This window comes from Lactuca serriola, chromosome 1 (genome assembly GCF_051521515.1).
Source record: "Lactuca serriola cultivar US96UC23 chromosome 1, Lser_US96UC23_V15, whole genome shotgun sequence".
NCBI classification, from domain to species: Eukaryota; Viridiplantae; Streptophyta; class Magnoliopsida; order Asterales; family Asteraceae; genus Lactuca; species Lactuca serriola.
Window position 1 is genome coordinate 91100501 of NC_136408.1, and position 7073 is coordinate 91107573.

The window sequence follows — 7073 nt, forward strand, 5'->3', positions numbered from 1 at the left end:
AGAACCAGATTGCGACCTAAACACGGTACGCTGGGTGTACCATCACTTATGGGGGCGTAAAGTTCTTAATGCATAAAGTCGACACCTTTATGCATTTGCATGACTCAATGGGACCCAACAATCTCCATTAAGACCCATTCTAATCCAACTAGAACATGCATGGACCATTCTTAACCATCAAAAAAATCATTTTTAGTAACTAAGAACATCATAAGAGGGATGGTCTATCACTCCAATCCCCTGGAGTGGCTCAAACTTACAAGGAGAAATAAATACACCATAAAACTCTTAATTTTTCCCTAAACTCAAAATAGCATAAGAAGAGGTGAAGGTAAGAACTTTTTTACCTCTGAAGCTTCCCAAAAGAGTGATGATTATGGATTTAAAACCCCAACCCTACACCAACCTTGATCATTAAGATACACCTTCATGAAATAACACTAAGGACCTTTAAAATCACCTCCATGCTCAAGAAAGCACCACCAAAGGATATTAGGGTTCAAAATGAGGCTCAAAGACAAAGGAGGCTAGAAAAATGAAAGAGCCTTGAGATCATAAGGATGTTTAAATAGTTCCCAAATCTTAAAAATTAGGGTTTTGCCCTCTGCTCATTACGTTGGGCGTACCCCCAGCTTACGCTGGGTGTACTCAACCCAGGCACTTGCCCTCCTCCATGCACGCATGGGACTTAACTTGCAACCCTTTTCCATTAAGGTCCAAATCTAAAAAATATTTCAAATTGCCACAGCTTCCTCATCTTAGGTTCGTTTCCAACGAACCTTATATCCACTTAAAGGTGGCGACAAGCCCTACGCTTCTAACAGCACACCATAGCCTTAAAACTTCCCGAAAAAACCCAAAATCCTTAAAAGACCAAGCCAACACCTTTACAAATACTCTTGGGCTCTAAATCACAACCCAAACTATTTTATCACACAACCTACCTCATCTATATCCAAAAAGGTCCTAAACCTTTCTCCTTTTATAGCCTCAAAACCTTCTCATACCTGGATCACGGCCCAGGAGCCTTAATTGAGAGAAAAATTTGAAACTGGATGTTACAATTCTCCCTTACTTAAATTAGATTTCGCCCTCAAAATCGATCCTTACTAACACCCAGATCATACCAATAACCCGATAAGCACAACCGAAAATTCAGATCATAAAACGATATCCACAAGACAACCAAACCCAAATAGAAACCTCCAACCCGAGAAGCATGTACCTTAAGCCACTGTAAAGCCACTTATGCGTCTCCGAAACCTGAAATTTATACTGTTCTGACTCCTTGACAGATCGCCCTTGTTGGACGTCACCATGTCAAACCCTCATAGAAGAACAGGCCAAACAAAACACTTCCGACCCTGATTATCTTGATGCTCCCGATGGAAACAAAGTCGTCGACCAAAAATAGCTGCAGAACACTTATGCTCAACAAACCAGTCGATCATGACTGAATCCTAAAAGAAACAAAGGGGTCACCTTACACCGAAGGCCAACAACCAATATTGCTATCAAAACCCATATGAAGAATGAACCTTAATACTCTTCCTTCAGTCATCCAAAGAATAACTTGCCAATTCACCTGGGGTGCTCAACCCTACACTATGACTGATCTCCCGATAGGCAGAACCATGCCAACACTAAAATGATAAACATGCTCCACCGAAACTATCCATTGTTATTCTCAAACATAAGCCCTAGCTACTTTCCAATTATTAACACCAACTCAGAATGCAAGACCGACACCCGACTCAAAAGTTAAACCAATAAAGGCCGCTCTAGCCCATCCGTCAAAACAACTTTAGCAGTTGATCAGTCTAATGGAGCTACCTCAACCAATCACATTGCACGCACAATCACTAAGTTCGCCTCACTCCATGCGGATACTACAAGCCGATCTGAAGTCACACGTCGCCTCTAACCCATGATCTATCCAATAACAACAACGTTGTGGCTCTTTCACAACTCAACACCCATTTCTACCAGTCTCACAACACTTCCACACTGACTGGTGAATGTTATGGCACCCCACAGTCTTACGACACTCTCTCACTTGCCATAGGCTCATCCCACGGTCTTTCCTTTATAGCCACGATGCTACATGTAGCCAGGGGTCAGATAGTCGGTCGAACAGGTGATCCACCCGAGAGTAAATAATCATAGAAGAACATTACAAACAGGCATTAGACCAAAAGTTTCCAAGATATCTATCTTAGGCTACGATAGATCCCAAATCGCAATCCCCATGGACCTGATCAATCGGAAAGGCCGCGCTAGCCTAACTGAAACTTGCTCCATACTCACAACCATACTTATCTTGGATTCTTTCTGACCGCAAGGAACTCAGGCGTTCCCTCCAAATATACCGATTCAAATTCCGACATGGGTACGAACTCTAAAATGGCTCGCACTTGGAGCTATCCCTCGACGGTCCCAAGTGATTACCCCCACTTATATCACCTATTCTCTTACAACCTCGTCCAACAACAAAGGACCGATAGTCCCACAACTGGGATAGGTAGATAGTCAATCCGTTTCCCCACTTACTACCAAAACAAACCCGAGTCTTATAAAACTTTTAAAATCCCGCAAATTAGGCAACATACTCAGAAGCCAAAATACACCATCACAAAATCTCATGATAGATTGCCACGACCACTGATCTTCAACTTATACGGCTCGAAACCTTGAAATATCCCAAATTATAAATGGATAATGGAAAATCATCAACGATTGAGAATGCCTTGACGACCACCCAAAACCTCGATATTTACTGAACAAAATCCCAGCGAAACCACACATATTAAATCTAAAGTTGATTGACGGATCAATTGGTGCTCTTCTTGGAGTATAGATAGCAATATATACGTTGAACTGGCAAATCCTTCGACCACCAAGGCTTGACCCATATGACCCAACCGCCTCATAACCCGAACATTGGCGAACCCGAAAGAACATTGACCGAAACAAGCTTCCTGACCAACGGCTACCTGCCGTGAAGACACTCATTCATTCCTGAGCACATACAACATGCATCATATCGCTCTACACCTTGCCTTGACCACGCCTAGTCCTAAGTCTCATACACCCGGACCGCGGATCCCTATAACCCAATCTTATGAAGTCGCAACTCAAACAGGTCGATGACCCTTCCAAAAATATACCCAGTACTCCCCACTTAGGGTTTAAACTACCGCTAACTGGCATTCGAAACAGACCGCACTTCAAACTGGCACACCAGATATACCATACCCGACTCATTGAGCGCAACACTCGATGACCTTCCAGATAAGGACCAATCAACTCCAGGCATTTCGAATCTCATAGGGAGACCTCAGAAGCCTCCCCACGTGATTGCCTACTGTCACCAAGAATCTCATTCAGCTGTAAAAACAGATGTTTCGACAGTCCTAAAATAGCACCGACTTGTTGCCTGGGAAAAACAAACTATCACACACTTAATATCTGAATCCTTAACCAACACTCCCATCGCAAGAATCGACATAGAAACAGGAGACCACACTCTCACAGTCGATTCGTAGCATAAACAACGAGGGTCATCGTTTCCGATACACTCCTCCTTATCACATGAAATTGTGGCTAAAATACGCCTTACTATACTCAAATAAGGCATATCCTTGTCTCCATCTGTCACAGTCCCCACTGTTGACTTCTTTACGGCATAATAAATACCTCAAGGCAGTCATACCACAAGAATCCCTTTAGTGCAAATACTGTTGGGTTTTGAGCAATCTAACACTTCCTAAGTGTGCATGCAACCCTAATAAACCTTGGATCTATGTTTGTCTAAATACATGCAAAATAATAATTTTCCAAGGTTCATAACCTATCTAACATGGCATGGGGAACATTTCAACATAAAAGAGTTAGAAGAGATTACATACCTTTTTGATGAATTTGATTCTTAAGGAGTTTGAGGGCCAAGCACCAATAGTGTGAATGCCTCAAATGGAATCACAAATCACCACAAACACTTGGAAAACTTGAGAGAGTGTATACGCACACTAATTTTCGGCCACACACAAGCACACACACTAGTTCACTAGTTCACATTTCATGCACCATAAGCATGCTTATATAGTGTACATGGTTAGGGTGAAACCCTAATAACCCATGACTTTTCCTTTCCAAGGATCCATGGGTTAAAAGCTCCATGGATCATCCATGGACTTCCATCAAAGCCTAGCCCATTAACAAATGAGTGTTAGCCCACACCATATAAAACCAATAGCCCATAATCTAATTAGTTTTCCTTTTAATCTCTAAATTAATTCATAATTAATTTAAGACTAATACTAATTAAATAGCATAACTTCATATTAATATATTATAACTTATAATATATTAATAAACATATGTGTATAACTCTCATAAAATTATCCATAAATAGTTTGGATGAGATGCAACCCAAATGGACCATGCCGGTCGGGTCAAGTATATACCAAATAAGTTATGGACTTAGACACCTTATCCAACAGACTCCCACTTGGATAAGTCTAATAACTGTATTTGCCTATATAACTTCAGGAACCAACCAGCAATCGTAGCTCTCGAAAACTCCGTCGAACTATGAAGTGCCATTTTAAGAAAAGTGATCATATAATCCTCTGTTCTCATGATATCAGCCGGACAAACACATGGAACTATGTCTTGCTTATTGTCTGGCAGTTGTTTCTCGATTTCCGATTTGTTTGACAAAGAACTTTACTGAACACATCAGTTTAGTTCTGACCGGGCCCGGTACATGGGTCAACACAAAATCATCGAGGGGCCCAGATATCGCTTCTATTTCTAGAAGGAACAGATAAACTTCGACTCATATGCTTGTTCTACTACTTGTTGAATTGTACACAAAGGCACGTTTTATAACATCAAGTTACTGATGCGTTTACGTGCAATCAATGCACAACCAACTCATAGGTAACAACTCATATCTCTAGGTTTGAAGACTTATATGATATTATCGTCTCACGATCACTCGAGATAAATTCCATGAAGTGATACAAGTGGCCATGTGTTTATACCAATACTCATAGCTTATGAGTACTCATGAATGTTGCAGCAACCATTGCCATGTCTAAACACCTTTAGCCATCTACAAACCCAATTCATGACAATCTTGATTCATACCTACTTCCGACGTATGACCGATTGTGGAGGTTTGAATAAATTAATTATTCTAGAAGTCAAAACATGCAAAACTGAAACAATAGTAAATAATTGACAATGATAGTAACACTTTACTCATAAATAAATCACAAATTTTATTCATCATCAAACGTCGATTACATTTTACAAGTTTCAGGAAAACTATCTAATCTGTAAAACTAATATCGTCCCTCAGCCCGATGCGCCTCGCATGCTGAAAATGCTTAACCCTCGTCAGTCCCTTCGTAAGGGGATCTGCAGGATTCTCATCCGACGATATCCTACTTGTCACGAGGAGTCCTTCTTCAATCTTGTGTCTTATGAAGTGATATTTTCTGTCAATGTGTCGGGATTTGCCATGATCTCTTGGTTCCTTGGCTAAGGCAACCGCACTATTGTTGTCACATAAAATCTCCATAGGTTCCTTAATAGCTGTTACAACTCCAAGGTCTCCGATAAAGTTCTTTAGCCATATCGCCTCCTTCGCTGCTTCACTCGCTGCTATATACTCTGATTCACAAGTCGAATCAGCCACCGTCTCCTGCTTGGAACTTTTCCAAGAAATTGCCCCTCCATTTAAGGTAAAGACCCAGCCCGACTGAGAGCAGAAGTTATCCCTATCAGTCTGAAAACCAGCATCATTATACCCTAATACTCTCAAGTCATCACTCCCACCAAGGGTAAGGATCCAATCCTTAGTCCTCCGCAGATACTTGAGAATGTTCTTTACCGCGGTCCAATGAGCCTTGCCAGGGTTCCCCTGATACCTGCTGACCATGCTCAAAGAAAATGCCACATCAGGGCGGGTACAAGTCATAGCATACATGATCGAGCCAACAGCGGAAGCATACGGTAGTTGGCTCATCATAGCTATCTCTGCCTCTGTACTCGGACTCTGAGTCTTACTTAGTTTGGCATTGCTTTGGATCGGTAAATCTCCTCTCTTGGAATTCTGCATGTTGAACCTATTCAACACCTTATCCAAGTAAGTACTCTGACTAAGTCCAATTAGTCTTTTACTCCTTTCTCTTAATATCCTTATCCCTAGGATATAGGCAGCCTCCCCTAGGTCCTTCATAGCAAAGCACTTCCCAAGCCAGGACTTAACCTCCTGCAAGGTTGGGATGTCATTTCCTATAAGTAGTATGTCATCCACATACAGTACCAAGAAGCTAACTATACTCCCACTAGCTCTGACATACACGCAAGACTGATCTTCACTTCTCGAGAAACCAAACTCTTTGACCTTCTCATCAAAACAAAGATTCCAGCTACGAGATGCTTGTTTTAATCCATAAATGGATTTCTCAAGCTTGCATACTCTATTAGGGTACTCTGCACTTACAAAACCCTCTGGCTGATTCATATACACATCCTCAGCCAACTTTCCATTAAGGAAAGTGGTTTTGACATCCATTTGCCATATTTCATAATCATGAAATGTTGCAATGGCTAGCATAACTCTAATAGACTTAATCTTTGCTACCGGCGAGAAGGTTTCATCATAATCAATACCCTGAGTCTGAGTAAAACCCCTCGCAACCAGTCGAGCCTTATAGGTATGCACTTTTCCTTCCATGTCAGTCTTCTTCTTGAAGATCCATTTGCACCCGACTGTTTTACGGCCTGGTACATGGTCAACCAAGTTCCAAACTTGATTGTCATACATGGACTGTATCTCGCTGTCCATAGCCTCCTTCCATTTAGTAGACTCCGGGCCTGCCATGGCTTCCTTAACACTGCTAGGTTCATCCAAATTTACCAGTGTACTATCGCTGATAAACGTATCACCTTCCGTAGTAATATGAAAGCCATAATAAAACGAAGGTGTGTTCCTAACCCGTGTGGAACGCCTCGGAGGTATAGACATGTCAGCTTGCTCAACAGGAGTTTCCTCCTCA